The following is a 20,829-nucleotide window of genomic DNA, read 5'->3' as shown; positions in this document are numbered from 1 at the left end:
AAAAGGGGAATAAAAGGGGAAAACATATAAAAAGTAGAAAATAGAAAATCGAAAATGGAAAAAAAGGGGGGGGGTTAAAAAAAGAAAAGTCAAATTATTCGGTGATTGTGAACTGTGACCTGATTGACTTGATTAACCAGGCTACCTCCTTTGCCCCTCCCCCCTGGACCCTGCTCAAGCCGAGAACCGGGACTGAAAAGGACTGCGCAGTCCCTACAGGAACCACGTCATTGCTGCAGCCCCTCAGAACTGAAGAAGCTGTTTGGAGAAGAGGTGAAATGTCTTCAAGAACTTGGAACCAGTCCAGTTCCGATCAGCCTTGGATAACCATGACCTGGATGACTGAGAACCTACACAGACACTGGCCTTTAGTTTTATTGTGGATGTCCCAAAGGCCTGAAAACCACACGGGGTCTCCAGCTGTATCACCAGGAGTAAAAAGGGCCCAGGCAAAAGAAATGCCGTCGAGCTTGACCTTGGCACGTGATCGGCATATGTGCTTCGACATGTGGCGAGCTTGAAACTGGTTGCCCTTCCTCCCCTCTCCAGCCCCAAGGCACATTAGACCCCATGACGAATCCTTAGCACCTTTCATGCCTAAACCTAATGCACATGACCGTAAAGATTTTTGGGACCAAACAGCCGGACCTTGTTTCGACCAAAAGCGGTAGTAACCAAGTCCACACCTTTAGGGTCGAGTGAAGGGAGGATGTCTGAGGATGTCCTGAGTGTATGAAAACCTCTGCTGGTCTCCGGACATCTCACCAGGGCAACAAAGGCCGGACAAAGGAACTGCGTCAAGCTTGACTTTGGCTCCTGATTGACTCAAGCTTGACTCAGTCCTGGGTCGTAGCACATCAGAGACCCCATGATGAATCCTTGGTGCCCTGCATGCCTAAACTTAATGACTGTAGAGATTGTTTAGGTGGCCACTGTAGCTTCAGTGATTGGCTACTGCCATGCTGCCAAAATGCTGTTTAAGCTGGAGTAAACTACTGCGAACTGCTGCAATGAGATTTCATCTGATTTATTTTTTAACATGCAGAGCTACAAACATCATTTTTACTATCGTTTTTGAAATGTTCTTCCAGTCCGATTTGACTGATTTCCTGAGTTTTGTTCTGTGAAGGTTTGCTATCCAGCTTTGGCTCCAGCTCTGTGTTCGTGTGTCCTCTCAGCCTCCATCACGCCGATCACCTCTGATTCTCTGCTGCTGCCTCTCGGCTACAAACGCCCCGTTAACGCAGAGACGAGAAGACACCCGCTCACATCGCGGTCAAAGACTTTCAGCTCTCAAGTTCTGAGGTGAACCCGACAACAAAACTAGAAAAACTTCGAATAAAATCAAACCTGAGCTGACATGGATAGAGGTTTATTTGGTTCTTTTTAATAAATCTCAGAAACAAGGCATAATAGATCCAAGAGAGCTCAACATGAATGCAGTAAGGAAGAAAGGAAGACTGAGAGTAGGAAGCTGAGGAGGAAAGACAGAGAGAGCCATAAAGGATCAGGGTAAGTAAGTAGATCAAATGAAGGAAGGATGGAAGAAAGGGAGGAAGTGTAGAGGGTACTTATTAAGGATGGAAGGAGCGGAGGAAAGAAGGAAGCATAGAAGGAAGGAAGAAAATAGGAAGGAAGAAGAAGAAGAAAGTTACATAAAAAGGAAGAAGGCATGAAGGGAAGAAGAAATGTAGGATGGAAGGATAGAAGGAACATAGAAAAGAGAGTAGGAAGGAAGGAACAGAGGGGAGAAGGAAGAATAAAAGGATTGGAGGGAAGAAGAAAGGAATTAAGTACATAAAAATGAGGAAGGCATGAAGGGAAGAAGAAATGTGGGAGGGAAGGAAGGAGTGGAGGAAGGAGGGAAGCAAAAAAGGAGCTAAAAAGGATTAAGGAAAGGGATGGAGGAAGGAAGGAAGGAAGAGAGTGCAGAGGGAAGCCAGAAAAGAAGAGGCAGCCAAAAAAGGATGAGGGAGAAGTAAAGAGAGATACAGGAAGGAAGGAAGGAACAAAAGAAGTAAGAATGGAAGAAAGGAATGTGCAAAGGAAGTAGAGAAAGAAGGAGAGAAAGAGGAAGAAGGGAAAGGAAGGAAGGATGGAAGGAAGTGAAGAAGGACAGAGGATGGAAGAGAGAAAGAGCAGAAGGGAGGAAAAAGGGAGGGAGGGAGGAAGGAGAAAAAGGGAGGAAGGGGATGGAATAAAGGAACAGAGGGAGCAAAACAAGATAAGGGAAAGGTAGGGAGCAAGAAAGGAAGGGAGGAAGGAAGCAAGGAAGGAAGGGTAGAGGGAAGCAGGGAAGGAAAGAAAGGAAGGAAGGAAGGGTAGAAGGAAGCAGGGTCAGAGGGAAGGGAGGAACAAAGGAAGGAACAAAACAAGGAGGGGAGGAAGGAAGAAAGGAAGGAGACAAAAAAGAAAGCAAGGAAAGAAGGGTACAAGGAACCAGGGAAGGAAGAAGGAAGCAGGGATGGAGGGAGGGGAGGAATGAAGGAAGGAACGAAAGAAGACAGGAAAGGAGGAAGGAAGGAGAGAAAGAAGGAAGGAAGGAAGAAAGGAAGGAGAGGAAAAAAAGGAAGAAAGGGAGGAAGTGGAGAAGGAACCTGAGGAGGAAGCAAGGAAGGAAGGAAAGGTAGAAGGAAGAAGGGAAAGGGATGAAGGAAGGAATGAAAGATGAAAGGAAGGGAGAAAAGAAGGAGAGAAAGAAGGAAGGGAGGAAGGAAGCAGGGAAGGAAGAAAGGAAGGCAGGAAGTAAAAGGAAGGAGAGAAAGAAGGAAGGAAGGGTAGAAGGAAGCAGGGACAAAGGGAAGGGAGAAATGAAGGAAGGAAGCAAGGAAGGAGAGAAAGAAGGAAGTAAGGGTAGAAGGAAGCAGGGACAAAGGGAAGGAAGGAACAAAGGAAGGAAGCAAGGAAGGAGAAAAAGAAGGAAGTAAGGAAAGAAGAGAGAATACTAAGAGGAGAAACGTCAGAGACAGTCCATGAGATGTGGTGTGGTCAGATAAAGAGGCTAGCTGAAGTGGATCAACCTCTGCTGGTGTGTGAGGAGGAATCAGAGACCCGTTCTGAGACGGACCCTCCTCTCTATCCTCTAAATCTCTGCATGGACTCTGAACTCAGTCAAGTGCAGCGCTGCAAACTTCTCATTCAGCGACGCTCTGACTTCCTCTGATTTGTTCGCCCCGTGGCTACCGGCGTCCCGCATCCAGTCCCAGACAGACACAGTGAGCTGCCCCGAGTCCATCCAACCCCTCCACTAACGGGTCACATCACACGCCCGTGTCACTCGCACGTCCACTCGCTGCGGACCTGACCCACTTCACCCCCCTCCGACCACTTCTCCTTCTCCTTCCACGCCGTCGTCATCCTCGTCCTCGGCCGATAGGCCCCGACACCCCATGAGCCGAGCCACGCGGCTATTTAAAGCCTTCATACTCGATCAGAGGCAGCGGATCCTTCTCGGACATCGCCGGCGACAGCAGATTGATGCTCAGTGAGATCACGCAAATGAGGGCGGCGAGGGTGTTTATGAGGAGCGGATCATTGTGATGGAGAAAACTTCTCTGACAAACTTCCTGCTGGAGAGCGTGCATGTGTTCGGAGCAAGATGGTCAGCAACGGCCATCAGCTGGGATTAACGTCTACGGCTGTGAAATAATGATGATGGAGTTCAATTTAAATGTGCTTAAAAACCTTAAAAATTATTTTACTACACACAAAGACATTCACCAGACACACACAAACAAGACTAGAAACCTTAGGATGGACTCAAATACTAAAAATATAAAGTTCTCTCAGACATGACATCACCATCCCCATCTGTCCCCTGGGAATTTTCCAAAATATTTCCTTAGATTATTATTTTTTCAAGTGATTCTGTTGAACCACAATTCAAAAGCAATGTCTGATTCCCATTAGCTAATATTCAGTACATTTTTATTTTTTACTACTTTTGTCATTTTCAGGTTTTTTCAGTGAAAGGGACCAACGATTTTGTCCACGTGTGTAAGCCACATTCATCTGAATCAGGAGCGTCAAACTCGAGGCCAGGGGGCCGAATCCAACCCGTGGTCCAGTTATACCAGGCCAGCAAGATCAAATTTATATTATAACCGGCTCACCAGCATGAGGTCTGCAGATTTCCTCTGGAATAAAGATGTAAACTCAACCTTGATGATTTAAAGTATCCTTGTTAAGACATAAAACATAATTTCAATTTTGCATGTCACAATTACAACTTAAAATCATGATTTTGAGTGTGATTTCATATTTTGACCTTTAAAACCTGTGATTTATAATTTGATTTTGTATATTTCCCCTTTAAAAATCTTGAATTTGAATTCAAATTCGGACCTTTAAAGCTCATGAGTTACAATTTGATTTTGTACTTTTTTCCCTTAAAACTCAATTTCAAATTTAATTTCATTTTTGACTTTAAAAGTCATGATTAAGAAAACGACTTCATATTTTTACCTTTGAAACTCATTATTCTGAATTTGATTTCATATTGTGACCTTTAAAACTCATGAGTTATAATTTGATTTTGTATTTTTTAACCTTTAAAGTTCATGATTGTGAATATGAGTTCATTTCTGATCTTTAACCTCATGATTTAGAATAGGATTTCATATTTTGACCCTTAAAACTCATGATTTCAAATTTGATTTCATTTTTGACCTTTAAAACTCACGATTCAGAATTTGATTTCCTATTTTGACCTTTTAAACTCATGGTTTCAATTTTTCATATTTTGACCAATAAAACTCATGATATTGAATTTAATTTGGCATTTTTTACCTTCAAAACTCATGATTTAGAATTTGATTTCATATTCTGACCTTTAAAACTCATGATTTTGAATTTGATTTGATATTTTGACCTTTGAAAATCATGAATTTACATTTCATCCCATGGTTTGACTTTAAAAAATTAATGGTCATATTTTATTTCACATTTTAAACCCATGATTTTGAATTTGATTTTATATTTTGATCCTTAAAACTCGTGATTTTGAACATTGTCTAATGTTCTGACCACTTCAGCTCATAACTTGGATTTTTAAACCCATTTTCATTCTTCAACCTCTTGATTTTGAAGTTTTTTCATATATTTTGACCTATAAAAATATTTTGAATTTGAATTTTATCTCGTGTTTTTACCTTTAAAACTCATGATTTTGAATTTGAGTTCATGTTTTGACCTTTGAAAATCATGAATTTTACTTTTTATTTTAAGTTTTGACATTTTGAACTTGTGGTTTTTAAGTTTATTTAACGTTCTGACCACTTCAACCCCTAACATTGACTTGTAAGCCCATATTTTCACTTGTAAAATCATGATTTTAAAGTTGATTTTATGTTTAGACCTTTAAAACTAATGATTTTGAAGCCTTCCAGGGCTGGTTGCCTAGAACACATAGTTTCACCTTAAAGGGCCGTTTATGTTTAACGTTAAATACGGATCCGGATACAGACAGAGCCTTCTGTCTGTGCTCCACATTAATTTCGTCCGTATTTCTGCACGTTTCCATAAAGTGTACAGATATGGACCAAACAGAGCAGTACCACCAGAAACCGTGGGGGCAGTGTTGCTGTCACTACCCGATACGTAGCTCTAGTGAGACACGGAGAAGAAATAACAATGGCGGAACTTTCTGAGGAAAAGTTGTGCGAGTTGGTTAGAAATGCTGCCTCCGTTTTTGTCTGTTGTGCAAGCGGTACATTATCAATACCTCCTCCACAGACGCTTTTTGTTTTTGAGTTTGTTGTTGTCATAAACTTTTGACCCCCCCCCCCCCGGTGGATGTATTGGTTAATATCCATGCCAACGTAAAGGACACATGGAAGTATGTGAGCAGTGACGGTAACATCGTTGAAAAAGGACGTAACATTTTTGTACATAAAGGGAGTATAAATGGGCCTTAAGACTGACATATTTCAGCCGTTAAACTTTCTAGTTGTACTTTTTTAAAATCTTAAAACCATTTATTATCAATGCTATGTTATTTTCCCCCGTGATTCATTACTGTTGAAAATGAGGTTGACAGTCGATGGTTAAATGTTGACCTTGTTGAGCTCTCAAAATTCAGAATCTGGCCTCTGCGTTGATCGAGTTGGAGACCCCCTGGTCTAAAACGTCCAGAAAAGCATCTTATATTAAATATGAAAAGACATTTTAGACTTGATTGGAGAAAAGAGATTTGCCAAATGTGTATTTTTTCAGTGCAGGAGCTCATATGCTTCATACTTCCTTAGTTTTCTTATAATGAGTGAGTTTTTTAAGACAGAGACCCAGAGTGCTCTGAATGTGGCGAAGTCTTCCTCCCTCTCATTGTCTCGTGTGACACGTTGGCCAGAAGTCCTGGCTGCGTGGCTTGTGCAGGGTCCGAGCGGCGTGCAGACTTCCTCACCACACATGGCAGCGAGCTCGCCACCAGCGCCCTCCACGGATTCATTTTAGAGCCTTTTTTTTTTTTTTTTTTTTCTGGAAGGTTCCACCTCGCCTCGCCCGGGGGACGAATGTGAACGGTTACAGTCAGAGCGGCTTTGTTACAAACACTACGGTCTCACTGCTAGCACGCCGGCTGGGCCCTGCTGATAGCTAGTGCCACTGCCAAGGTGGGCTCCAACACAGACGTTAACACACACTTTTAGAGCGCCACTAACTCCTCCAAGCTGCCCGAGAGCGAACGCGGCATGAATGGAGACGCGCAGGAGCAGGGCGCCAAGTACATGTCGACCCTAACAAGAACATGAAAATCTGAAGTGATGACACGGTCGAATGAAACATTTAAATTAAAACGAGAACGCTGTGTGGAGCAACAAGACAACATGCAGGTACTGAAGCTCCTCTGGTGTATAAATTAACTCTGGAGCCAAAAGTCTGCAGGTTTAAAGACGAGAAATGACAGAACTAATTTCAATTATCAGCTCAGGTCTCATAAGCCTTTCATGTATGCTTATAAAAGAACAAATACTGCCAACAGAGCTCAATAGAAGGTAATTAATCATTTAGAAAGAACAATGTTATTGTAATTGGTCCACAGAGATAAGATGTGAGGCCAAGAAATGGAGATAAAACAAATAATGCAACAGTTAAAGTGGTGCAAGAGGAAAATATTTTACCTGTGGAGCTCTAACAAGACATTTTAAAGATTAAAAAGCTGCAACACACGTTTTATTTCCATGTTTTAAACATGAAGTGATCATTTAACATTTGTCTTCCCAAGTCTAAACTAACAGGGTCCGCAGCTGGGAACCAGGTTGGGCCAGGAATCACGCCCTAACCCCCGGGCATTTCCTAAACATTACATCACTGCTTTCTTAAAATGTTTTTGTCATAATGTGGGAGAAAAGCTGTTAAAAAGTGGTGCTCTCAGCCTGCTTCACTCCACAAGCACACAGTGAAAACATGCCATCAAAGCATGAAGAAGAGAAACATTTCGATGATTATCTTTGATAACTATGGAAGCCCATTTCCACCACTTAAAAATTAAAAATATCAAAGTCAGGCAATTCTATTAAAAAAAAGAAGGATCCTAAGTCATAATTATAAGAAAAGTCATAATTATGAGATAAAAAGTTGAAATTATTGGAAAAAAACTCAAAATTATGAGATAAAATGTCAAAATTATGAGATAAAAAGTCATAATTATGGGATGAAAAGTTGAAATTATGAGATAGACAGTTATAACTAAAAGATAAAAAGTCATGATTATGAGATCAAAGGTGGAAAATTTAAGATAAAAAGAAAAAACTCTGAGAAAAAGTCAAAATTACGAGATAAGAGTCAAAACCAAGAGATAAAAAGTCATAATTATGGACCAAAAAGTCAAAATTATGAGCTAAAAAGTAATAATTTTAAGATAAAAGTTTAAATTATTAGATAAAAAAAAAATCAAAGTTTTGAGATAAGAGTCAAAAAGAGTCAAAAGTCAAAACTATGAAATAAGAAGTTATAATTATCAGATTAAAAGTGGAAAATATGACATAAAGTCATAATTATGGGATGAAAAGTCAAAACTATGAGTTAAGTCTAAATTATGAGATAAAAAGTTATAATTTTGAGATAAAAAGTCAAAATTTTCAGATAAAAGTGTAAAGAGATAAATTGAGATTATGAGATAAAACGTCTTTATTATCAGATTAAAAAGTTGAAAATATGAGATAAAGTCATAATTACGGTATAATAATGCAAAATGCACAAATAAATATGATTCTTTGAACCAAAACGGGCAAGTTATGAAGCTTGTGCTGTTTCAGGCATTAGCCATTATGATGAAAATTGATTTTGGGACTAGATTCCAAGTATGATTAAATTGATGTAAAAAGGGCATTTTAACATGAGGTGTACATGTGGCTTCTGTTATTTCGCTTGTTAGCCTCTAGAGGACACCAAAGGAACTGCAGTTTCTTGCACAGTCATACCTTGATATCTGGTATAACATGGACTCTAATCAAAATTCTGTTTCTGAGTAATTTGGCCATGTTAGTTGATGTAAATATATTCAAAGTGAAGGAAAAAGTTGATTTAACTACAAGAAAAGCTCTGAAAGCTGAAAAAAAAACCCTGTTATTTCCTGTATGTTTTTCCTGCATAAATTGGTCTTCAAAGTGTACCAATACCAAAACAGTTGAAGTTGTGGTTTTAAATGTGCACAATTTAAGTGCACAGTGCTAGTTCAAGCACGCCATGGAGTCAAAGGCTGCCATATAATTGAGATCACCTGACACAAGTCCTCATCAGCTGATGGCCATCTGATTTTTTCTAATGCTGCCATATTTACAGTGCTTTAGCCTGGCTACATTTTTTTTTCTGCCGTCTCTTGCAACCCTCCTCCACCCCAGCTCCTCCTTTCTGACTTAATCAATGACATTCCGTCGTCCTTCCTGAATCAGGCTTTCCTTATGGACACAGGAAGAGTGGGGAAATGGTTGTTCCTGCTTGATGCTTTCCACCTAGTGCAGGGGGATCCCAGAACAGCCACACCATCAAATATAAATAACGGAAAGAAGTGCAAATTAGTACCTGCTAATAAAGAAAATATTTACAACCGCTAACCGTAAGTTCTTGACGAAGTGGCCCTGACTGAATTACATTATTTTGACCACTCTGGCTACACTTTAAAAGCATTTACTTTAGCATTTAGAAGAAGGGATGGACAATAAGTCTATCAAAAATTGAATGTTTTATTTAGAGGTTCTTTACAGAGTTTAAACTGCCTCTGCATCTATTTTACTATTTCCAGAAAAGTCATCCAACTTTTTGTTCTTCTCTCTGTGTTCTTTACATTTATATTTTACCTTCTTGTTTCTTGGCGAATGTCGAGTTTGTACCTCCCTGAGCCAAATTTACTTTCAGTTGAAACAGAGACAGGGAAAGTAAAATGTTTCGAAGCTCTAGCGTTTGAACGGCTTCAGAAGGTGATTTGGATCTCGGGTGTCGAAGAGATCGGCGGTAATCAGAGTCGGTTTTGTATGTAATAAAAAAAAAAAAAAACAGAAAACACCCACACAAGTTGACATGACTCTCCCCTTCCCCCTGCCTTCCTGTGCAAATTTGGACATGATTACAAGTGAGAAAAGCCGAGGGGGGTCTGGCTTCACAGCGGAGATGGAAGACACCGAGAGTGTGTGTTTTTGTGCTTGCATAGTTTTGCATGCGAGTGTGTTAGAGAGCGAAAAAGACCCCCCTTTTACCCACACATCCACATGCACTTGAGCCACACAGAACATGCAGTCCCTGCCACATGAAATTCCAAGTAGATTTAATATGCACAGTCGCACAAATGGCATGACTCGGAAAGCTTCCATGGCTCTCTCTCGGAGGTGAAAACCCTCCTGTAAGTACTTTAACAATGGCATTTTGCTGGTTTAACATACCAGTTCTGATTGAATAATGCTTTCTCGTGAGTCTTTGATGTCAGAAAAAGCAAGGCCAACCTAAATTTTGTACAGATTAAGGCTCGTTCAAGCCGCAGAATGACTGCACTCTCTTTTTTCATCCCCCCTTTTTTCCCCTACAACTTTTAAGTCGCCTCAGAGGAGAATCATTACACTTCAAAAGTCCTGGCCCTCGCTGCAAAAAGCCAATCATTAAATAAAAACTCAGGGAAGAAATACACCTAATTACAGGCAGACAAATGCATAATTCTCCTGTTTCTTTCCCCCCCGCCTCCTGCAAAGCTCAGAAACGCTTAAAAAAAATGCACGTCGTCAACCGTTTGGCGGATTACAGCGGCTCAAGCACTTTACGTGACGAGGTTTCACCGGAAAAAGAGAGAGGGAAAATTATGTGAATTAATTCCTGTTTGAAAAGTGGCGACACAGACGGTGAGAGTCCTCATGAATTTATGAATTTACTACTGACGTGTCTTTACGGGTGAATGCTGTCACGGAGAAGTGGAAGAGAGTGGAGAGAGAGGTCAACAGGAGTGGCGAAGACCGGAGAAGTGAGGCCAAACTTACGTTAGCTAGAACTTTACACATCATTTTACCTCTCTGAATTAAGGAGCTGTCAATTTTTTTTCACATTTGATCAATTATGAGTATTTCTATTTACTTTTCAGAGGCCAAACTGGGATGTTTCTTCTTTATTTGCCATTTTCCTTGTTCATTTGTTCGCTATACATGTGTTAAAAGCCCCTAAATAGTAAAAGTTTGAGCTAATTTGGTGTAAAATTCGAATTATTGGCCTAAAACTTCAATTTAACAGGGGTTTGTTTTACTATTTGTATTGAGTACCTGTAATGGTTGATATAGTTTGTTGTTGTTGTTTTTTTTTTTTTTTTAACTCAATTTCACTCCATTTTTCCTTGCAAATCTGCTCAAGCTCTGTCAGGTTGCACGGGTACTAGGCATGAACAGCCCTTTTCAAGTCCAGCCATGAATTTTTCCTTGGATTGGGGTCTGGGCTTTGGCTCGGCCACTCTAGAACATTCTCCTTGTTGTCTTTAAACCATTTTCGTTTAGCTTTCGCTGTTGCTTTGGGTCATTGTCTTGCTGGAAAATAAATTTCTCCCAAGCCGGAGTTTTGCAGGCTAAATGACACCGTTCTCCAGGATTTTTGTCATGTTCTGCAGCATTGATTTTATTCTCTTCTTTTAGAAGCCTTCCAGGGCTGCCTGTCAAGAAGCATCCCCACAGCATGATGCTACCACCTTCATGCTTCACAGTGAGGATGGTGCATTTGGGGTGATGTTCAGTGTTTGGCATGGCCAAAAAGCTTCATTTTGGTCTCATCAGACCAAAGAACTTTCTTCCACTTGACCATTGAATCTCCTATATGCCTTTTAGAAAACTCTAGTCCAGATTTAATCTGAGTAGTCTTCAACAATGGTCTTTTCTTGATGATGGATTTCACCGAACTTTGGGGGATGTCCTAATCTGACACGCCAGATGGATGTGTTTCACACACCCATCTGGAAAACCTTCCATAGATGGCGTTTGGGAAAGGGAAGAGCCCTCAAGGGTGATTGGATGGACGTTCTGTCTGTCACATGTTTACAGCACAATCAGGGCAGCAAAACGTGATGTAGCCGTTGCCGAGGTATGCCGTGATGAGTAAACTTCATCGAGAACTGCATAACGTGAACCATGGAGACTGTAGACATGTCAGTACACGACTTTTGTCATTTTTTAAAAGAAAACCACTCAATGGTGTTCTTTGTTCATCTTAACAGCAGAAATCAAAGAAATGTCATCAAGTTCTGATAAAACTGACACTATCGAAGCATCCACGCTAATCTCTTCCGCCATAATTGCACCGGCCTCTTGTTGCTGCTTGCTTACGTCACGACTCCACCACTCCCAAAAGTACTGCCCCTCGTTGCTGATTGGTCCTGTCACTTTCTAATGGGGCCCAAATGGTTCAGATGGGAGCTTTACAAGATCGATTCGGCAGTAAGAAACACAGAAACGGGCAAATCCATCTGCTATGCAAGGTTATTTTACTCTACTTTTTCAAGCCTTCCAGGGCTGGTTGCCGAGAATCACCCCAATGGCTAACCTTGCAAAGCAGATGGATACGCCCGTTTCCATGTTTCTTACTGGCAAATCCATCTCGCAAAGCTCCCATCTGAACCGTTTGGACCCAGTTAGAAAGTGACAGGACCAGTCAGCGTTGAGGGGCAGAACTTTCAGGCATGGTGGAGTTGTGACGTATGCAAGCAGCGAGAAGAGGCCGGTGCAGTTATGGCAGAAGAGATTAGCGTGGATGCTACTGAAGCGCAAGTTTTATCAGAACTTGACAACATTTCTTCATTACAAGAACTAAGAACGGCAATAAATTGTTTTCTTTTCAAAAATGACAAAAGTCGTGTACTGACATGCCTACAGTCCCCAATGTTCGTGTTATGTAGTTCTTTAAAGAGTTTAGCCTAGTTGGTAGGGGCACAGGCGCAGCTTGTTGGCAGCTACGTCATTTGTTTTGCTGCTCTGATTGGCCTGTAAAGATATGACAGACAGAATGTTCACCCAGTCACCCTCCAAAATTTTTTTTTCAAAGGCTCTGCCCTTTCCCAAACACTTTGTATTGAAGGTTTTCCTGATGGATGTGTTTCACAAATCTATCTGGCGTGTCAGGTTACCCCACGGCATGATGCTGTTTAGAAACTCGTGGGCGGGTTTACACAGGGTCCAAACCTCCTCTGGTGCTTGATCTATCTTATGGCAGATTTAGTAAGACACCGGGGACTGTCTTCAAAGGTGTAGAAGAGGTATGATAGGCCACATTTAAGATGTTTTTGGGGTATTAATTTCATAAACATGCGCAGAAGTCGGACTAAATCATTCCCTTTTTTAACAGTGTTGGCTCATCTTTGAAATTTAGATGGTTTTGCTGGTGGAAATCTTTTTTTTAGACTCAAATAAAACAAAGAAAGAGAATGTAGATATGGGCCATTAACCCTTGAACTCCCTAAAAGTTCCTTTAACCCATCATTCCCGTCTCGCACGTTCATTTTCTTAAGATATTAGGCAATTTAATTACTGTTGAGAGCATTAAGGAGCAATTTTAAGTATAATTTGCAGTTCATGAACTGTTTTTGAAAATTACTCTTAATATAATTAACTTCTGTCATTAGGGCCTAATCCCTGCAGGCTACACAGGCAATGCTGCCTTTAAAGAAATTACATACATGTAACGCTACATCCATTTCTTTTACACACCGAGGTTGGCCTGCAAAGGTTTCGCCTCCTCAATGGAGTAATTATCTATTTCCAGTGAGAGAGTACAAAACAGTGCTAAGTCCATTAAGTGCTGGGAGTCTCTCTAGCATGAATAATCATAAAGCAACCCAAAAAAATAATTGGCCTGTGTGGGAGACAACACAAAGAAAAAGGACACATGTGAAGTCCATTTTTGTGAGATTTTTGCCAAAAAAAGGGAGGGCAAAGGGCAAAAATCATGGATATTTTATGACCACATTAACCCTGCATTGAATTCGAGTCTGTTCGTTCGCTACTGCTTAATTAGAGCAGATATTTCCTTGTCGAAAATAGAGGGGGCCAACGTCTAATTAAATCAAGAGGACAGTGGTGTATTAGGGATGGGAACGCCCAGGCAGCCATCCACCATCGGCCATGATGCCTTCATAAAAAATGCATGCCGCTCCCTGAGAAGAAAGCTCTAATTTACAGAAAGGAAGGAGAAAAATCCGTGGAGGGTCTCGGCGGGGCGAGCCTCGCACCTTGACGGGTAAGCGATGGTTTGCTTAACGTCTCCTTTGATGAGGTTAAGGACGTGTCACTTTGTCTTTGGCCGCGCTTTAATCAGGCTCCAGCCGGCCCTCTGGCACGAGCCGAGGCTTCGCCGGCGTGTAACTGACCGCTGATTTAGAATGATATGATTACACCTACACCGGCATGCTGCGCCACGGTGCGAATTAGGCCCCCACCCTCCTTCCTCTCTGGAAAATGTGTAATGAGCGATGTTCCCTGCACCCAGCTGAGGCCCCGCGGACTCAGCCATGAGCCGGCATCCTAATCAGCCGTCAGCCAAAAACGCCGCTGTTGCTGCCGCATTAGAATCTGTGTTTGTGCATATCAAAAGATCTCCACAAACACATTGGCAAAACACATAATCACTTACCCCCGAGAGAGGGGGGGAGGAGGGGGGAGGATGCACGAACGACGGACAGACTGACAGAGATCATTTCCTTTGAGTGTTGCAGGAAATCGCCAGCGTCACGTGACCCTGTGAGTTTGTGTTTAATTGAAGGGCGCTGAGCTTCTCTGTGAGGGATGAAGTCAAATTTACTCGACTAAAAAGCTCGGAAAAGATCAAAATAATGTTTAAACCGACCAAGGTTATAGCTGTGATGTGTCTGCTTCACCTCTGAGCTGAGAAAACAGCAGAAAAATGACCACAGAGCAGGACGTGTTCACTCACAGCGAGCTGTGGAAATTCAAAAACACGGTTAATGAGAGCAGAGCTGCAGCACGGCCTCACTGTGGATCTGAGCAGAGCAGCACCTGACAGCAGCTTTTCACAAGAGGAGGAAAATGGTGCAAAAGCTCTGTTAACCCTCAGATTCTAGTCAGGTAGGGCTGCTCGTTTGTGCCAAAAAGCTATTATTATGATTATTGCAACTGATATTCATGGCTGACAACCATGATTACTCATTGGTTTTACTGTGACGGCACCAAAATCAAGGGAAGAGCCCTTCCCAGCTCTCATATTTTGATATCATTTTATGTGTTTTGGTAAGTAGCTCTGGTGCTAGCATCCTGGCAGTAGTTAGCTGGCTGTCTCCATCTATTTTGCCACATTTGTTTCAATTTTTCAATCCATGTATGCAACTTTTAGTCAATTTTGCAACTTTATAACCGCTTTTCACCTTTTATACTGGCCATTTTGCAACATTTTTCCTTTTTTAACCCATATTTGCCCCTATTTACAAATTTTTGCCACTCTTTAACCACTTGTCCTCACTTATTTCCGCTGATTTTCCCACTCTTAATAAATTTTGCCACTTTTTAACCGCTTTTCACCTTTTTTTTTAAATCAGTTTTATCACAGTTTCTTTTTTTTTTAACCGATATGTACAACTTTATACCATTTTAAACAACTTTTAACCAAATTTTGCACATTTTTAACAGATTTTCATGTTTTTCATCCATTTTTTATTTTCTTAACCCATATTTGCTACTTTATCCCATTTTTGCCACTCTTAAACAACTTTCATCATTTATTTTGGTTGATTTTTTTTTCTTTTTTTTTCCTTTTTTTTTTGCCAATTTCAAACTGCTTTTTTAACCTGATTTTGCAACCATTTTCCTTTCTGGACCTTTATTTCCTGCTGTACACCATTTTATGCAACTTTTAACCAATTTTTGCTACTATTTAACCATTTCAAACACTTATTTCTGCAGTTTTTTCCACTTTAATCCCAGTTTTGCCTTTTTTTAAACTGCTCTTCACTTTTACAACTTTTCATTTTGTCAACTTTTTTTTTCCTAATCTATATTTGCACCTTTATCAAATTTTTTGCTCCTTTTAACCTTTTTTGCTACTCTTTAACTATTTTAAGCACTTTTTCTGCTGATTTTTACCACTTTTAACCCATTTTTTAACTGTCACCTTTTAAACGCCATTTAATTTCCTTCCTGAACTCGTATCATATTATCCCATTTTTACCCCTTTGAACCCATTGTTGCCACCCTTAAACTATTTTTCAGCTGTTATATCACCAATTTTTGTCACTTTAACCATATTTTTATCCTCTTTTCGCGTTTTTCTGCCCATTTTGTCACCTTTTTTATTTCTTAGCCCATATTTGCTACATTTTCCCATTTTTGCTCCTTTTGACAATTTTTTTTTGCCTGTCTTTTACCACTTTCCAGCAGCTACTTCTGCCAGTTTTTGCAACTTTTAACCCAGTTTTGCCACTTGTCAACCACTCTCACCTTTTTTCACCACCCATTCTGCCACTTTTTTCCTTCTTCATCCCATAATTGCTGCTTTATCCCTATTTTACTCCCATTAACTATTCGAAGCACTTAATTCTGTGTATTATTGCCCCTTTTACCAAATTTTTGCCACTTTTTAACTGCTTTTCACCTCTTTCGCCACCCTTTTTGTGATTTATTTCTTTATTGACTAATATTTGCTGGTTTATCCCATTTGTTACCCCTTTTAACCTTTTTTTTACCTCTCTTTAAACACTTATCAGCACTTGATGCTGCCAGTTTTTGCCACTTTTAACCACTTTTCACCTTATTTAACACCCATTCATTACTTTTTACCTTTTTAACCCATAATTGCTGCTTTACTCCATTTTTTTTACTCCTTTCACCCAAATTCTTGCTTCTCTTACCCATTTAATTACTTTATTCTGTCAAGTTTTACCACTTTTTAATCACTTTCAGCACTTTCTCCTGCCAAATTTTGACGAGAAGACCTAAAACTGAATGCAGGTTGTTATTAGCTGAGGAAAGCATGCTGTGCACATGTTTTTAACAGTCATCCTCTCACAACTCTGGCTGAACATTCAGATGTTTTCATCTGACTTTGGACTTTTTCATTGTCATAAGTTTTCATGGATGGCTTTGTTATCATTAAATCAATTCTAGTCACAAGTCTGTTTTTCAGTCGTGTTTGCGTGCAGAGATTTTTTGGTACCTGTTGTTTCTCCTGCATGTCCTCGTTGTGTTCTCCTGCAGAGATAATGATCACCAGGCTGGATCTTCAGCTCAGCAGAGCACAAACAATCAAAATCAGGGCAAAGAAGGAATCTGCAGAGAAAAATGCCCATGCTTTCTGCAGGGAGAAGTCAGTAAAGTTCCTTTCTGCTGCTTGGAAATGCACTGCTTTTGGAAATGGCAGACTGAGGAAGGTGGACACGCCCACCAACACACCTGCAGCAACTTCATGATGAGGAAGCTGATCACTGGGATCACTGATGGGCCTTCAGGCCTGCAAAACAAGAGCAGAAACCTCCAATTCTTTCTCATTATTTCTCACATTTTATTGCTTTTTATTGCAGATCAACCCTCAAAAGTTGACTCATTTGCCCACAGTCTTCATGTTTACATCTCTGCTCCAGATCTCTGCAGGGCCTGGCTTTACTATCTCCATACCATGACTGCTCTGTGCCAAACATGGTGATTCGGTGGCAGCCAGAGCATAAAAACCATAAATGCAAATTAATAAACCTCCACGCGGGGGTCTTTGCAGAGCTGTCCAACATCACCACGGTGCACCGGACCCCCTCCGACGGCTGCAGCATTGTTGTCTTTGTGGCGCTCTGCAGCTGCTGTTATTCACCGTCCCCTCAGACTCACTCCGTCACCTCCAGTTCACATGCCACTCTGTGGGAAACACGCCAAAAACATGTAAAACACTCATAATACTCATGAAAAGCACAACTGTTGTCATATTTGTAACAGCAAATGCAAAGATTTGAATGTACAGAATTTCTGCATGGGGAAAAAAAAAATCATTAAAGCGCACTGAAGAGAAAGCAGAGAGCCCAATGCATTCTGGGAAATGTAGGAAACCACAAGTGTGGACTGAAATAGAAATTTCATAAAAATTTAAAGCATCTATAATACATATTCTAGTTCAATTTTTCTTTAATTTTCAGACTTTTTTGGGCAATGTATTAGCGTAAAGTTTACAGGAAGCTCATTGCATTCTGGGAAATGTAGGCTTTTACTTCGTAAATTAAGACAGCGGTTCTCAACATTGGGGTCGTGAGACTAAGAGAGGGTCTCCAGATGCCTTAAAAAAAATCTAGGAACATTTTGAAATTACATGTTTGCCTCTTTACACCAGTTTTGCTAAATTTTAACACATTTTTACCACGTAAAACCACATTTTTGTCAATTTTAAATCTTTCCCGCTACTGTTTTCTGCCTGTTTTTGCCACTTCTAGACTATACTTGCCATTTTCCTCCTAACATTGCCTGTTGACTCGTTGTTGCCTCTATTAACCCGTTTTACCACTTTTTAAACCCATTTTTGCACATTTAACCTCATTTCATTATTCTGTCTGCCCATTTTTGACAGTATAACCAATCTTCTGCAAATTTCAGCCTTTTTTGCCTCAGTTAACCCATTTTTGCTGGTCTTAACCAATTTTTCTTCTCATTTCACCAAATTTTCACTAATTTCAGCCACTTTTAATCAACTTTAACCAATTTTTATAACCGTTTATGCCATTTTAACCCATTTTTTGCCATTTGTTGCCACCATAATCTAATTGTTGCTTCTGCTGACCTAGTTTTTCCACTTTCAAAATCCCATTTCACTGACTTTTCCACCAATTTTTACCCATTTTAACCCAGTTTACTACTGATTATGCCCATTCTAACAGTTTAATCCATTTCTGCCTATTTTTCTGCCTCAGCTAACCCCTTTTTGCAAGTTCAAAACAATTTTTCATCTGATTTCACCAAATATTCCACCCATTTTGGCCACTTTTTTATCCCCTTTTACCAATTTACATGCCTGTTTATGCCACTTTAAACCATCTACCATATTTCCTTTTTTTACCACCATAATCTAATTTTGCCACTCCTAACCCATTTCTGCTACTTTTATAGTCCAATTTCACTATGCTTTCCACTAATTTTTGCCCATTTTAACCACATTATGCCTATTTCTACCTTTTTCTCCTTCATTTAATTCATTTTTGTCAGTTCAAACCATTTTTCTCCTCGTTGCACCAAATTTTGCTCCCATTTCAGCCTCTTTTTAATCCTTTTACTTTTTTTTTTATGCCACTCAAACCTATTTTTGCCATTTATCGCCTAGTTTTTGCCACTTAAATCTAATTTTTGCCACTTCTTACCCATTTCTGCTACTTTGAAATCACATTTCACCACCTTTTTCTCCATTTTTCACCCATTTGAACCACATTTTACTTTTTTATGACCATTTTTGCTGGTTTATCCAATTTCTGCCTATTTTTCTGCCTCATTTAATTCATTTTTGTCAGTTTAAACAAAATTTTCTCCCCATTTCACCAAATTTTCCACCCATTTTTGCCACTTTAAGCCCATATTGAACAGTTTTTAATCCACTTTTATCAATTTGTATGCCAGTTGATGCCATTTCAGCCTATTTTTTGCTTATTTTTTGCCACTTTAATCTAATTTTTGCCTCTTTTGATCCATTATTTTCTCTTTCTAAATCACCTTTTCCACAAATATCTGCTATTCTTGCCCATTTTAACCAATTTTACTGTTTATTATGCCCATTTTTGCCAGTTTAAACCAATTTTTTTTTATCTTTTCTGATTTTTGGCCACACTTTACTTTCCTTACCTCCTGTTACGTGTCTTTTTGTGTACTCTCTGAAGGATTTTGAATAACTTCTAGAGACTGTGCATAAATAAAGCCCTGTATAAAGGATGTATGTCTGTTAAGAAATGGATGGAGTTCATTTAGTTTGCAGAGAGCTCTTTGCATCGTAGGAAAATAATTAGTGATGCCAAAATAGACATGATATAACTTGAATGAAGCCATCTCACTGTTAAGTACCCAGCCTAAATGGGTATTATTTATCTTTTCATTTTCTTTGGTTGAATGTTGACAGTGAGCTTCTGTTTGATGACCTTTATTTTCCATCTCTGACCTTGTCTGCCTCGTTTTTGCCTTTCTTTCCTTCCATTAATTGCCTTTCTCGTTTCTGTTTTGTGGAGCGTTTTGGATCTGTTTCGGAAAATGGCACACAAATAAAGCCTGAGGTTCTCCTTCCACGAGAAAACCAAGCTTTTTTTTTCATGTTCCTGGATTATTTATGCATAATACTGCGAGGCAAAGCAAGAAAAAAGCCAGCACAGAGTCCAGAAGTAATGCATTAACGTCCACACATTAGGCTCATGAGTTTCTTTTATCGCCATCTTCTTCTTCTTCTTCTTCTTCTCCTCTGTAGCACCGCTGGCACCGCGCTGCACCACCTGCTCCGAGGCTCCTTTTTCGCTGCGTCCAGAATGAACAGCTGGCTGCTCTTCTGACGCTCTGATTGGCTAATCCCTGCTGGTCACTTGTGCTTTTTCCCTCCCTGCATGTCATTGAACTTTCTCTCGGCGAATGCCAGGTCCGAGGAGTGCTCTCTCTCTCTCTCTCACTCGTCCTTCATGTGTCCTAGGAACGGTCCGGGTGGCATATGGAGAAATGTAAATAATTTAATGAGGTCAAAAAGTGGGAGAGGCTCCTTCACTCTTCACTCATTTAGACCCTTACATTCACCAAATAACCACATTACAAACATAACAGAGAAACAGTTCAACAGTGAAGCAGTGAAAAAGGTCAGGGGTCTAATGAGTGGGAAAATTATGTAGAGACACATTTTAAAATTAGATACGTGAGTGATGGCTAACTTTAGCTTCTAAAGCTAACATAGCTACACTAGTGATGTAGTTAACATTACTACATAAGCCAAAGTAGCTAAGTTAGCTTAGCAAAATAAGCTTTAGCAAACATAGAGATGAAGATAAGTAGAATATGTAGCTTATTTTATCTTTAGCTTTGTAAGTATATCCATGAGTATTGTGAGCTTAACCTTTGGCTACATTAATAATGCAGCTACATTTTCTATGTAACATTTTATAGATACTTGAACTAGAGCTCACTTTAGCTTCTCAAGCTAACATAGCTAGATTAGCTTTTTTGCCTCTTGAGCTTTAGCAAATGTAGCTAAAGCTAACATTGATACACAGGTTATGGAGCTAAGTAGAATATGTAGCTAATTTTAGCTTAGCTTTGTAAGTATATCCGTGAGTTTTGTATGCTAACCTTTAGCTACACTGGCAATGCAGCTCCATTTTTTACGAAGCATTCTATAATTAGATGCTATGCTATTACACTTGCTATGAAGTAAACGTTACTACCT

The 20,829-nt window shown here is 40.0% G+C and overlaps 1 long non-coding RNA gene across 2 annotated transcripts in view; it reads right to left on the bottom strand.

Moving 5' to 3' along the window:
- The window catches only part of LOC121506416, a 401,243-nt gene extending 384,439 nt beyond the window's left edge, over positions 1 to 16,804 (bottom strand). For both annotated transcript variants that reach the window (XR_005991648.1, XR_005991649.1), the window contains exon 1: positions 16,612 to 16,804. This is a non-coding gene — a long non-coding RNA (uncharacterized LOC121506416). The remainder of the gene's footprint in view (positions 1 to 16,611) is intronic.
- Between the last annotated feature and the right edge of the window lie 4,025 nt (positions 16,805 to 20,829).

This window comes from Cheilinus undulatus, linkage group 24 (assembly GCF_018320785.1).
Source record: "Cheilinus undulatus linkage group 24, ASM1832078v1, whole genome shotgun sequence".
NCBI lineage: Eukaryota > Metazoa > Chordata > Actinopteri > Labriformes > Labridae > Cheilinus > Cheilinus undulatus.
This window is presented reverse-complemented; position numbering and strand designations above follow the sequence as displayed.